Source organism: Camellia sinensis, chromosome 3 (genome assembly GCF_055761805.1).
Source record: "Camellia sinensis isolate YWXY chromosome 3, ASM5576180v1, whole genome shotgun sequence".
NCBI classification, from domain to species: domain Eukaryota; kingdom Viridiplantae; phylum Streptophyta; class Magnoliopsida; order Ericales; family Theaceae; genus Camellia; species Camellia sinensis.
The window spans coordinates 94195291-94210357 of NC_138963.1; the positions used below are offsets into that span (position 1 = coordinate 94195291).

The following is a 15067-nucleotide window of genomic DNA, read 5'->3' on the forward strand; positions in this document are numbered from 1 at the left end:
GCCTCTCTTTTATAATATACTTAATCCAAGTCCTACTAGAAGTATGACTTCTATGAACTCCAATTTAGTGCTTACTTTGGACTCTTTAAGAGATAAAGATAAACTTCCTAAGAGCTTTATCCTTATCTTGGTTAAGTCCCCTCTTCGTCTTAGGACTCTTGTCCATTATTCGTTTATCTCGGATTCCGATATCTTCGGAGTTAACCTCGGCCTCGCCGAGATCATCTCGGCGTCACGACCAGGACACGTGGCACCTCGGCTGACACGTCGGCGTCACCATGCCACGTGTTGGTATTCAGAAAATATATCCCCACACTTGGAATGAGTAAGTTGGATGTTTTCAACATCAAGCTTCTTAAAATTGCTGACTTTGCTAGTGGCAAAGAACTTCCCATAGTTGTAGGGCCTGTACTTTGGAGGGTTTTGGTGATCTATGAGCTCAGAAAGGGGCTCCACATTGACATAGTGTGCTGGGTTGAAGAAGAAAGCAATTGATAGCCTTTCTTTCTTTGAGTTCACCACTGCCCTATGCTCCGCACTCTGATATTTCTCATTAGTCCAAGCCTGTACAAAACACCTCTTTAATAGTTCATCGCATATATATTTAAGTAAATTACAAATATATCTTGAGATTAACTAAAAATATAATAGATTCTCTATTCATGTTTGAGAAATTTCATTCTACCCTTTGAGGTTTCCAATCACATAATAAATAGCCTCCTTTATTAATCAATCGCTAAGTCAGACTATCAAAATGTATGTCACAAGTAACAATTTTTTTTCCCAGATATACCTATATTAACCTCTATAAATTAAACATTTTATTTTTTTTTTCTTTTTCCTATCTCACTTCTCTTATTTTCTATTTTATCTCAATCAGTAATATCACCGTATCTAACCATCGCACCACCCTCTTCCACTCTCAATCAGGACCACCAACATTATTGTTTACAAGCATTTTAATGTGTTGCTGAAGAATGTTAGATAATAATATGGTGGTGAGTGTATGAAAATAATGGTAGTATGATAATTTTATTTTGATAGTAGAGGGTATTTGGATAATTTTATTTTATTTATTAGGACAATTGCATAATTTTTTTTGCCAATGGAGTATTTGTAATTTTTAGGATGTGAGGAGAAAATTCGTATTTTGGACAAATCTGAGAAAGTGTATTGATTAATTCAATGGGCTAGGGTGCGGCGGAAACATGTTTCAAATAATGATATACAAAAATAATATAAATTCAAGAAAAATATAAAGAAATGTGTTTAAAATTTGACTGTGTAAAGTAGATTTAAATTTAGCCCTCATTTGGGAACTTGGCTATTTTGGTTTATTTTTTTTATTTTTTTGGCTATTTTATAATATGAAAAAAAATTGTGTTTGATATAATTTGTGATTTTTTTTTTTAAGTTGAATTGATGTGTAAAATGTAACATTTTATCGTATTGGCTATTCTAGTTTTTTTTTTTTTTTTTTTTGTGACTATTTTAACTTAAAATCATCATCCGAAATAAATTACATCCAAATAAATTTGATTCATATATTTCAATTTTTGAAAAATTTTCCAAGTATGTTTTAATATTGGTAAAATGATAGAAATCAACCCCCCAACCGCCGTCGCCGCCCCCCCTGACCCAGCACAGAAAAACAAAGAAAGTGAGAAAGAAAATGACTTAAATGTGATGAAGCGCCCCCCCTCTCCCCGGCGCAAAAAAAGAAAGATAGTGAGAAAGAAAATGACTTAAATGTATTAGGTATTTTGTCTAGAAAGAAATAAAAAGTACCATATCTATGCTAACTAGCTTATTAACAATACTTTTTATTTTAGTAAGTCACTAAAAAATTATATGCCAATAAATAAAATTATATATTTTAATTTGCATTTTCAAATAAGAAATAAAAAAGAAGATTGAGAAAATGAGAAATGAAAATTAATTTGTTAAATTTTTTTTTATTTTTTATTTAGAGTTAACTAGTGGCAATATAGAGACAAAATAACTAAGAAAAATGAACATAATAGTAGCTAAAATTACTAAAGACATCCAGTTAACTAACTGGTTAGATAGGGTATGTATCATGTTTTTTTTTTTTATATTTTCGTTTTCCATTTTCTTAAAAAAACTTGAAAATTTATTTTTCAATTTTCAAAAAATTTATATTTTACACACAAAATAAAATAGATGGATACTTTTAAACTTTTCACTTATTTTTGCATACAAAAACACATGAAAAACGAAAATGAAAACGTCACCAAACATGGAAAGCTAAATGAAATACCTGCATGACATCACCGAGATTGACAATAAAAGCATCTGGGATATGTTGAACTCGAATCCAAGCACCATCCGTTTTGCGCTTGACTTCCAATCCTCCGACGTCATCTGGAGCCAGAATGGTTATCCCACCGGAGTCCTTGTGTCATCCAACGCCGAGAGCTAAGTCTGGGGATGGGCATGCTGGGTAGTGGTGATCCTAATGAAGCTAGCATGGCCTTCTGTGGGGATATATTTTCTGAGTACCAACACGTGACATGGTGACGCCGACGTGTCAGCCGACGTGCCACGTGTCGTGGTAGTTGTGCCGAGGTTATCTTGGCTAGGCCGAGGTTATCTCCAAAGATATCGGAATCCGAGATAAGCGGATAAGGGGCAAGAGTTCTAGAGAAAAGAGAAGACTTTGCTAAGACAAGGATAAAGCTCTTAGGGAGTTTATCTTTATCTCTTGAGGAATCCAAAGTAAGTACTAAATTGGAGTCCATAAGAAGTCAGGCTTCTAGTAGGACTTGGATTGAGTAAACTATAAAAGAGAGGCACCCCCGTGGGTCTAAGGTACGCAGTTTTATACTCAAGCTTGTGAGTTTAGCCCTTGATTATCTTTGAGAGATATACTGACTTGATCGTCGGAGTGCCCCCGGGTGAAAGAGCCACCGCCGGAGCCTTTTCTTTCTGTTACAGGTTTACTGAAGCCATCTATTCTGTCGGTGCTCTCCAGCTGATTACTAGGCGGGCAGTGTGGTCGGAAAATCACCCACACACCTTCTTTGAAGAATCCAGTCAATCGATTTTCAGGCAAGCCTAAGCTTAGGGAGATGAGTTCCACCAACTTGAAACCTAGGATTTTCACTTTCTTAGCATATCCTTCACATGCCTCCCTGGTTGAGTTCACCCAAATTTATTTTTTTTGATCAGCAAAAAAATTTCTATTGATAAGTACAAAGTGATACATCAATAAAGAAAATGCAAGTGCTATGCTTGAGTATTCCCACAGACGGCGCCAATTATGGAGAAGTGGTTTGGAAATATTCTTCTAATCCTGGGGAACGCTCGTGATCCTTTTCCGGTCACCTTAAAAAGAATAAAACACTCTTCCGGGAGTGCCAGAATTAACACTCCGATGGACAAGTCAGTAATCACACTCAGGAATACTTATATTCTAAGTTAAGCACTACAATTCTCACATACCTCTTTCTAGCTGATGTTCTTTTATTTATATCTTTTCTTCCATGGGCCTTGGGATTAGGTCCATTTCCAACTCATTCAGCACATCTTACAATAGACCGACCCTCACTCGGCCCCTTGCCTAATCGGCTGTTTGACCGAATAGGGTTGGATCTGAACATGCGAGCCAATTGCCGAGTGCTTCGAATCTCGACTCTCCGAGATTCGACTATTCGGAATCTCTACGACTCCCTCTTCTCGGCCCCCACAATTGCCCCCCAAGCACTCCACTAATGACAGTTGGCTGGAATGTTTGGTTTCGAACTCGAAAAGTCAGAGTCGAAATTCGGCAGCTGACCATATTCCAACACAAATGTCTGTACACACGCTTCCCGGTTATTATTTCAACTTCCCACCTCTTTGTACGTTTCTATTTATTGAGATTTGAAATTTCGACGTCTTTTCAAATGCATACATGCATTTAGACGCCGGTCGCTGGATTGCCTTCCGAACTACCTCTGCAACTTCATACTCTTCTCTATCTCTTTCGCCACTTGTAAGTTCTCTCATCCTTTGCTTTGTTTTTCTTTTGGCTTAGCATAATCCTATTGGCTGGGGGAATGGCGAAACATTTAAAAGATCTCCTCTCACCAGATCGAATTTCTGGCTTCCGACGCCATTTTTCCATTCCTGATGATGTTCGTCTGTCATTCGTGGCAGACGGCACCCTCGATATGGAGAGAGTTGATGAGACCACGATCGTCTTCCCTCTTCTATTAATCGCAAAGGGTGGGGTCTGTTTTCCCTTTCACCCTCTCCTTAGGGTCGTGCTTTGCCATTGGGGGTTAATCCTTTCCCAACCCAACGTCAACTTCTATAGGATCGTGATGGGGATTATCGCACTAAATCGCCACCTTAGGCTTAACCTTGGCATTCCCGTTATTCGGCATTGCTACGCCTTGGCCAAGTCTTCTGGTTGGCACAGGCATTATTTCCTTAGGGACAAAGACACCGACCATCAACTAGTGACTATGCTTTCCAACTCTGGGAAGCGAGTCGATGATGTTATGGTTGTCGTCCAAGGAAACTGGGAATTCGGCGAAGGCGAGGATCACCTTGATCATATTCCTAGACGGAGGGGCGAACCAGGTGGTCGAGTATCTTCTTTTATTTATTTACTTGTTATATTTATAAAACTTTATTTTCGGGACCTCATGATTTTGCTTTTGTAGGAAACGATTTGAAGAAAGTCTTGATCTCGACCGACGATGCCGTCCTTTTGGAAATCAAGACTGCGCTCAAGTATTTTGGTTGACTGAGTCTTCAGAAGCAGGGGAGGGCGGCCCACGTTCTGCTCTGCTACGAGCCGACTTATACAACCTTTTCGGTGGCGGAAAACATCCCAATTCCGGAGAGTGAGGAGTCTCTTATCGCCCTTATCTTGACTGATTTCAAAAATTTGAGGCAAGTCGGTTGCGAGAGATCAGATTTAGAGCGACCGGAAGTAGCTGAGGCTGTCGAGTCAGACCAATCCGAAACTGAGGTTGACGAGGCTTTGAAGTTAGCATTTGAAGAAGCCGACCTCAATTCGGTTGATCTTCCGTCCACTTTGGGTCGGGAGGACCGTCTGCTCGATGATATTTTTTACGGTGTAGAGGACCTTCCCGGCGCGTTTCCAGAAGATATGGCTGGGTTGAGCCTCACTAAACTTGCCAAGAACGCAAACGCGGAAAGAATGGTCGCGCGGCGAAGGGCGGAGGAGATTCGGGCTGCCGAATCTCAGTCCCAGACCTCCTTGCCTGTTATTGAGGGGATGACAAAGAACAAAATTACGGAGGCAGATCTTTTTGTGCAGGCAAGTGTGGAAGCTGAGCAAAGGGTGGAGAAACGCCCTGCCGATGTCGAGGCCGGCTCAGAAGAACGTGCCGACAAACGACCTCGTTTGGAGGAGTCGGATGTGATCGTACCTTTTGTTATCCAGCCCAAGATAAAGAATATGCCGATCTCCTCTAATACTTCAGTGATCAAAGATCCAGCGGTTGCACTCAGCTTGGCGACATCCGTTTTACTGCTTGCTGACAAGGCGGCTTTTCGGGTAGAGCCGGATCTGGTTGTAATTGGGTTGGCCACGCAATCGGCTCTTTTGGTATATATCTGCACTTTGTCTTTTCTCTTTATGCAAATATTATTTTGTTCTTCTCTTCCTGTTTTGCAGGCCGTCGGAAGAATAGCCGACATGGGTCGTCGTTATCACGATGCCATCGAGCTAATTGGCCGTTTACAAGCAGAGGTTGAGGGCCAAAGGAGTAGGGCGTAGACGGAGGGCGCCCGTGCCGAGGCCGAGATAGAGAGGGCTCGCAATGCTGAAGAATTGAGATCAGTCGTCGAGAAAAGGACGGATGCGAGCGACGACGCGTTTAAATTGGCAAATGAGGCGATCTCTAAATTGGAGGCTGGGTTGGAAGAGATGAAGGCGGTGAAAGAAACGGCCGACCTGAAGGATTCCAGCGCATTCGATGCTGGAAATTTTTTTGCTTTTGATGAATATGTAGACGAAGTCCCCAAATTTGAGAATTGGGGATTTAAACACGGCTGGCTCAAAGCCCTTGCTGCTGCTGATGTGACATTGGCTACGCCAATTCCATACGAGCAAGTGGATGTTGAGCCGCTAGACTTCGACTCCGAGGACTAATTTAGGCGGCTCTTGTTTTTTGTTTTAGGATATGCATGTAATTTTCAGCTTTTTACAACTTTTTGTCTAGTAATTTTCATATGTAAAATGGTTACAATTTGTGCCCAATTTACTTAATGAAAATTCATTTTGTACTTTGCTGTTACTAATGAACGGAATTGTTTGGTTGCTGTTTTGATAAAACGTTTTGTATACTTGCCGACTAGATGATAGGCCGTTTAGATAGTTAGGCCGTTTAAAAAGCCAAAAATTAGTATATGAAGTGGCTGTGGCACACTTTAATCGGTATGGGGCCAAGATGCTCGGCCGGTTAGATTAATAAATCTGCCCTTGCCCCAGCCAGTGCATGGACTTCAAGACATTCGCCCATAATCACTGTTTAGATAATTAGGCCGTTTAAAAAGCCAAAAATTAGTACATGAAGTGGTTGTGGCACACTTTAATCGGCACGGGGCCAAGATGCTCGGCCGGTTAGATTAATAAATCTGCCCTTGCTCCAGCCAGTGTGTGGACTTCAAGGCATTCGCCCATAATCGCCATTTAGATAATTAGGCCGTTTAAAAAGCCAAAAATCAGTACATGAAGTGGCTGTGGCACACTTTAATCGGCACGGGGCCAAGATGCTCGGCCGGTTAGATTAATAAATCTGCCCTTGCCCTAGCTAGTGCATGGACTTCATGGCATTCGTCCATAATCGCCGTTTAGATAATTAGGCCGTTTAAAAAGCCAAAAATCAGTACATGAAGTGGCTGTGGCACACTTTAATCGGTATGGGGCCAAGATGCTCGGCCGGTTAGATTAATAAATATGCCCTTGCCCCAGCCAGTGCATGGACTTTAAGACATTCGCCCATAATCGCCGTTTAGATAATCAGGCCGTTTAAAAAGACAAAAATCAGTACATGAAGTGGCTGTGGCACGCTTTAATCGGCATGGAGCCAAGATGCTCGGCTAGTTAGATTAATAAATCTGCCCTTGCTCCAGCCGGTGCATGGACATCAAGGCATTCGTCCATAATCGCCGTTCAGATAAGCAGGCTGTTTAAAAAGCCAAAAATCAGTACATGAAGTGGCTGTGGCACGCTTTAATCGGCATGGGGCCAAGATGCTCGGCCGGTTAGATTAATAAATCTGCCCTTGCCCCAGCCAGTGCATGGACTTCAAGGCATTCGCCCATAATCGCCGTTTAGATAATCAGGCCGTTTAAAAAGCCAAAAATCAGTACATGAAGTGGCTGTGGCACGCTTTAATCAGCATGGGGCCAAGATGCTCGGCCGGTTAGATTAATAAATTTTCCCTTGCCCCAGCCAGTGCATGGACTTCAAGGCATTTTCCCATAATCGCCGTTTAGATAATCAGGCCGTTTAAAAAGCCAAAAATTAGTACATGAAGTGGCTGTGGCACGCTTTAATCGGCATGGGGTGAGGGCGTTTGGAGACTGCCAAAAGCGTTAATGAAATTTCCTCGGGGTCGCTGCATGCCTATGAATAAATGGCGTGAGCTCGCGCCAGTGGGTCCACTTATTCTTATTCAGACTCGATTTGAAATAGCTTGGGGCGAGGGCGAATGTCAAACAAATTGTTCTTCAACCGCAGAGGAGAGGGACGAACGCTGGCTGAGCTAGATACTGTGATAAATCGCAGCGGTGAGCGTACGCGTGAGGGAGGAAGGGCGTCCAAGGAAAGTGAAAAACGTCAAGCTCCAAGCCGTCGAAGCAGATCACCCCGAAGAGAGAAGCATCAACGGGGAAGCTCCCCGCGACCACGACTGAGGAATGAGTCAGACGCGACGCCACGACTATTGAGTTTTACGGTGTTCGTGGGGAATAAACCGATGACTGAGGCAGATTCCATCGTCAATGATCCAGGTGTATCGGTCGAGTTCGCCCGACAGATCTTTCCACCGGAAGTCCAACAATCGATGGTTGGACGATGCGATTTCGAAGTGTTTCGAGAAGGAATTCATGGGGCAGTGAAGGGGCTGTACACCGCCTACGAAGTCGGCATTCATGGACGAACGGGTCCGCAGTTTGGAGGCTCGTGCGGAGAAGGTAGAGGGCGAGCTTAGGGAGCTTAAGAAGGTTAAAGTCGCCGATCCGCATACGGCGGGCCAATCTAACCCGATTGTAGAGGAGAGGGTGACCCAATGGCTATTGAGTCATGCCATCGCCGCCCGAGATACGGCAGGCATGTTTTCCGTAGCAAATGCGAGGGCCAAGGGTTACGAGGAGGGTTTCCATGCTGGCCGGAAAGTTGAGATTGACAAAACGAAAGAGACACTTGTCGAGGAGGTCTGTCGATGTGAGAATCGCGACTTTAAGCATGGTTGGCTTGCGGCTCTTCAGGCCGCGGAGGCTCTCCGAGCGAAGGGTGTTGATTTCAACTTATGTGACCTGGATCATCGTGATTGTTTGCCCTTTTCCGCCTTTGAAGTTGAAAAGAGCGATGATGAGGGAGACGCCGAATAAAAATATTCGTTATAAATGTTAAAACGCGGATCGGGTCTAAGAGTATGTAATTATTGGTTAGTCGAATAAAAAAACATTTTATTTTCAATGTTTGGTTATAAGTTTTGTTCGGCACACACATGCTTGCATGTGTTTTATTATATAAATGTTTAAATAAACGTATTCCAGACAATTGAATGGACATTGTTCGGCTTGATTTAATCGACATCATTGTGTTATCGGCCCAAAGATGTCATTCGCCGATGGAGTTCCGAATTCGGAGACTTAAATTGGCCAATCGTGATATCCACGGAGAGCGCTGTGAATCTGGAGGCTTTATCGGCCAATCGTGATATCCACTAAGGGCGTTCCGAATCTGGAGGCTTTATCAGCCAATCGTGATATTCACGAAGGGCGCTCCGAATCCGGAGGCTTTATCGGTCCAAAGACGTCATTCGCCGATGGGGCTCCGAATTCGGAGACTTGAATTGGCCAATCGTGATATCCACGAAGGGTGCTCCAAATCCGGAGGCCTTATTGGCCCATAGACGTCATTCGCCGATGGGGCTCTGAATCCGGAGACTTTATCGACCCAAAGACGTCATTCACCGATGGGGCTCCAAATCTGGAGACTTGAATTGGCCAATCGTGATATCCATGAAGGGCGCTCCGAATCAGGAGGCTTTATCGGCCCAAAGACGTCATTCGCCGATGGGGCTCCGAATCCGGAGACTTGAATTGGCCAATCGTGATATCCACGAAGGGCGCTCTGAATCTAGAGGCTTTATCAGCCAATCATGATATCTACGAAGGGCGCTCCGAATCCGGAGACTTTATCGGCCCAAAGACGTCATTCGCCGATGGGGCTCCGAATCTGGAGACTTGAATTGGCCAATCGTGATATCCATGAATGGCGCTCCGAATTTGGAGGCTTTATCGGCCCAAAGACGTCATTCGCCAATGGGGCTCCGAATCCGGAGACTTGAATTGGCCAATCGTGATATCCACAAAGGGTGCTCCGAATCCGGAGGCTTTATCGGCCAATCGTGATATCCACGAAGGGCGCTCCGAATCCGGAGACTTTATCGGCCCAAAGACGTTATTCGCCGATGGGGCTCTGAATTCGGAGACTTGAATTGGCCAATCGTGATATCCACGAAGGGCGCTCCGAATCCGGAGACTTTATCGGCACATCTTTGAACTAGATTCTGTAGTAGGTGAATGGGAATCTTTGTATTACAGAAAAAGAGACGTACATAGCGAACATTTTGGAACAAGCATCATGTCCCACAAGTCGAGTTAATGATAAAATTTACGTAAATGCTTGGAATTCCAGGGCCGCAGCAGACTCCTTCCTGACATGTTTGTGAGCCGATATGCCCCTACTCCGGTAATTGAATCAATCTGGTAGGGGCCGTCCTAGTTAGGACCCAATTTTCTATCGGTCGGTTTCCTGTCAGCTAGAAGCACCTTCTTCAGGACCAATTCTCCTGGTGAGTAGCGGTGCAGCTGAACCCGTTGATTATACGACTTTACCAGCTCCTGCTGGTACCGTGCCATGGACGCAAGGGCTTGGTCTCTTCGTTCTTTGATTAGAATCAAATCCAAAGCCAGCATCATGTCATTTCGGCCCGTATCAAAAACTTGCGACTTGAGTGTCGGGTGGCCGATCTCCAGGGGTAAGATTGTCTGGGTTCCAAAGTATAGGGCAAACGTCGTTTCTCCAGTCGATCTTCTCGATGTAGTTCGATGAGCCCACAGTACACTCGGCAATTCTTCGACCCATTTTCCTTTGACTTTTTCCAGCCTCTTCTTGATGCGGTCCAAGATGGATTTATTAGAGGCTTCGGCCTGGCCATTGCTTTGGGGGTAAGCCGACATAGAAAAGTAAGGCCGTATACCATATTTGCTGCACAGCTCTCGGTATACGCCATAATCAAACTGGGTGTCGTTGTCTAAGATAAGAGCTCTGGGAATGCCGAATCGTGTTATGATGTTCCTCCACACAAAGCGCTTAACGTCAGCATCTCGGATGTGTGTTAATGCCTCCGTTTCGACCTATTTCGTGAAGTAATCTGTTGCGACGATCAGGTATCGCTTGTTCCCTGGGGCCCTCGGCAATGGTCCTACGATGTCAAGCCCCCATTGAGCGAACGGCCAAGGACTGGTGATAGAGTTTAACTCTTCAGTAGGCAGATGGTTTAACGAGGAGAATTTTTGGTACTGTTCATACTTTTTTGCATAACACTCGGCGTCCGCTGTCATTGTCGGCCAATAATACCCCTGCGTTATAGCTCAATGGGTTAACGAGCGTCCGCCAGAATGGGCTCCACAATTGCCTTCGTGTATCTCAGTTAGAAGCTCCCTGACTTTGTCCGGGTGCACACATTCCAAATATGGGCCGGAGAGTGACTTTTTATAAAGCCTTCCTTGCGGATCCAGGTAGTATCGCATGGCTTTGTTTCGTAGCTTGTGTGCTTCTTTCTTGTCCTCTGGGAGTTGTTCAGAAGATAGGAATGCAACAATGGGATCCATCTAACTTGGTGCAGATTCGATAACGTTGATTTGGACGTCCTCTATAGGGCCAATGCTTGGCTCTGGGATGAATCCTACTTCGATGGTCCGTTTAACCTCTGAGTTGATTGCGAAGGCTAGGCAAGCCAAGGCATCTACATGGGTGTTCTGATCACGTGTTATCTGGTTCAACTCATGATGGTCAAATTTTGCCAACAGGGAATTGGCCGTTTTCATGTAGGCCGTCATACGGTCGTTTCTTGCTGGGTATTCCCCCTTTAGCTGATTGATCACCAGTTTTGAGTCGCAAAATACAAGCAGACGACGAGCACCCAGAATATGCGCGTTCCGCAAACCAGCTAAAAGGGCTTCGTATTTGGCTTCGTTATTTGATGCTTCGAAGCCGAGCTTGATGGCCTGCTCAATTATTGTGCCGTCGGGGGTCATGATTACAACTCCAGCTCCGCTGCCCCATTGATTGGACGATACATCACAATACAACTGCTAGATGTCCCCAACATAAATCCTCCAGTTCGGCTTTGGTCGAATTTCATCTGACTTAGAGTTAGTGACATCAGACTTGAAGTCGGCAAGGCCCACAGTGAATTCGGTGATGAAGTCGGTAAGGACCTATCCCTTGATTGAGGTTCTGGGTAGAAATTGAATATCGTACTAGCCAAGTTCCAGAGCCCACTTTGAAACACGCCCAGATGCTTCCGCACTGCATAGTACTGATCGGAGAGGATAATCTGTCAGCACCCCAATGCTATGCCCCTGGAAGTAATGCATGAGCTTCCTTGCCGCCATAACTAGGGCTAGGATGAGCTTTTCTAGCGAAAGGTATCGGGTTTTGGCGTCAACCATTGCCTTGCTCACATAATATACTGGCCGCTGCTCCCTCAGCTCTTCCTTTATTAATACGGCACTAACGGCTCGGTCAGAAATTGCCAGGTACAAAATGAGCGGGTCGCCAGTAGAGGGTGTTGTCAGGAGTGGTACTGAGCGGAGGTAGGTCTTCAGGCCGTTGAAAGTAGCTTCACAATCGGCGGACCATTCAAAGGCCTTGGCCAGCCGTAGTATATGAAAGAATTGTCGGCAGCGATCTGTGGACCGGCTTATAAACCTGTTGAGTGCGGCAGCCATCCCCATCAACTTTTGGACCTCCTTTACTGAATGAGGGGAGCTGAGCTCCAGGATTGCTGTGATTTGCCTTGGGTTGGCTTCGATTCCTCTATGGTTGACAATGTAGCCCAAAAATTTGCCAGAGCCGATACCAAATGCACATTTGGAAGCGTTCAACTTCATTCCATATTTGTGTAGGATGACGAATATCTCTTTCAGATCGGCTATATGATTCTGCTCTTCTTTGGATTTAACCACCATATCGTCAATGTATACTTCCATAGTTTTTTCAAGTTTCTCCTTGAACATGGTGGTGACCAGTCTCTGGTAGGTTGCCACCGCATTCTTCAACCCAAAAGGCATTACCTTATAGCAATAGGTTCCTCTTGGGGTGAGGTATGTAGTTTTCTCTTGGTCCTCTGGGTGCATAGCGATTTGATGATAACCTCTATAGGCATCAAGGAAGCTCATACGTTGATGGCGCGCCGTAGCATCTACAAGCGGGTCTATCCTGGAAAGAGGAAAACAATCCTTTGGGCAGGCTTTGTTTAGGTTCATGAAGTCGACGTACACTCGCCAAGTCCCATTTTTCTTCTTCACCACCACCGTATTAGAGAGCCATGTAGGGTAGGTCACTTTCCTAATTGCTCTGGCGTCAAGTAGCCTGTCAACCTCCTCAACAACGGCGGCAATGTGCTCTGCGGCTGACCGCCGGCTTTGCTGAATGATCGGCTTGCACTTAGGATCGACATTCAAATGGTGCTGTGAAACTGACGGATCTATACCCGGCATCTCCTACGGAGTCCATGCAAAGATATCGAGGTTGCTGAGCAGGAAAGATATTAGCTGCCGTTTGTCGGCCTGATGTAAGGAGGCGCCGACCATGAAGAACTTGTCGGGGCTTCCATCGACTTGAACTCGTTCTAAATCTTTCGTTGCCTTTTCATTTGGAAGACGCCCAACATCGTCGAGGCTTTCTCGATCCGGCAACTCAATGGAATTCACCTGTAGTTCCTTTGACGTTTTCTCAGCAAGGAGATAACATGCTTGTGTCGATTTCTAGGAGCCATGGATTTGCTCAATACCGCGTTCTGTCGGGAAGCGGAGCAGCTGATGATAGGTGCTGGGGACGGCTCGTATAGTATACAACCAGGATCGCCCCATGATGAGATTATACGGCGACGGCAGCTCGACGACCAAGAATCCCACATCCACTGTTCGGGTACCTGCTCGTACGGGAAGTCTGATTTTCCCCAAGGGGTACTCTGGATTGGCATTGAAGCCGAATAGGGGGTAAGGGGCCGAAGAGAGATCGGATTCGGAGAAGCCAAGTTTGGTGAATGTCTTGTAGTACATAATCTCCGATGTGCTCCCCGGATCAATGAGTACGCGCTCAACGGTGAATCGGTTCACGCGCAACTCAATTACCATGGGATCAATGTGGGACAATGTTACTCCGGCCAAATCTAAATCATCGAAAGTGATAACCTTGGCTTCATGGGGCCGTTTAGCCGAAGTGAGTTGCTCTTGAGGGTTAGACTTTGACTGAATTGCGTGCACCGCCGATGACATTGGCAGGCTGTATATCATGTGGATCGCGTGGAGCGAATGTGAATCCTGTGCCAAGGCTATTGCTTGGGTTGGGTTGCCTTTTTGGACGTACTGTTGTAGACGGCCGTCTTATACCAATTTATCGTCGTACAAGGTGAATGACGCTGCTTTGAATTTCTTGGGTAGCACTGCTTTTGCGATCTGTCGCGGAAAAGGATCATCTTGATCGTCATCCGAGCTGTTTCTTCTTTGCTTACGCCTTGTACGGGGACTCTCTTCAGAAGAACTGGTAATTTCAGATCGTCCCTTCTTCTTGAGCTCCAAGGATAATGAGTCAGAGTTGCTATCAGTATCTTGTTGTCGGGCTTGAGATCGTCGACCTGCTGCCCTGACAGGTCGTTTCGGGTCTTGATATGCAGCTTGTTTGGACTTCGCCACCTCCAAGGCCAAATCCTGATGGAGATGTTCATTCTCTGCAATCATATTCTCCAATCTTTGTTCGTTTTGCTGTGCTTGTTCTAGGATCACTTGCATTGCGTCATGTTCTGAAGTTGAGGGTGAGGCGAAATTCAAGGCATGTCTTGCGGCGAAAGTCTCTGTTCCAAGCATGGTTGTTGGAGTGGTTGCATCTTGCGGTATAGGGTCGACAGTTACTGTCGGAGGATCTTCCGTCACGTTCGCCATGGATATGCTTGAGTATTCCCATAGACGGCACCAATTGTGGAGAAGTGGTTTGGAAATATTCTTTTGATCCTGGGAAACGCTCGTGATCCTCTTTCGGTCACCTGAAAAAGAATAAAACACTCCGGCGAGGGTGTCGGAATTAACAGTCCGACGGACAAGTTAGTAACCACACTCAGGAATACTTATATTCTAAGTTGAGCACTACAATTCTCACATACCTCTTTTTGGCTGATGTTCTTCTATTTATATCTTTTCTTTCATGGGTCTCGGGATTAGGTCCATTTCCAACTCATATTCGACACATCTTATAATAGACCGACCTTCACTCGGCCTTTTGCCTAATCGGCTGTTTGGCCGAATAGGGTTGGATCTGAACATGCGAGCCAATTGCCGAGTGCTTCGAATCTCGACTCTCTGAGATTCGACTATCTGGAATCTCTACGACTCCCTCTTCCCGGCCCCCACAATTAGGAATTGGTTAAGTGGTTAGGAATTGGTTAGGTAGTTACAATGAATTAGTTACAAGCTTAATTCAGCATTGTATATTTAAATACAGTTGTGTAATTCATAATTCAATGAATGAGAAAGAATATCATTTTCTTCATGGTATCAGAGCTCC

The 15067-nt window shown here is 44.9% G+C and overlaps 1 pseudogene; it reads right to left on the reverse strand.

Moving 5' to 3' along the window:
* Nucleotides 1-273: 273 nt before the first annotated feature.
* On the reverse strand, nt 274-3971 carry LOC145821696 (protein LATERAL BRANCHING OXIDOREDUCTASE 1-like; annotated as a pseudogene).
* Nucleotides 3972-15067: the final 11096 nt, after the last annotated feature.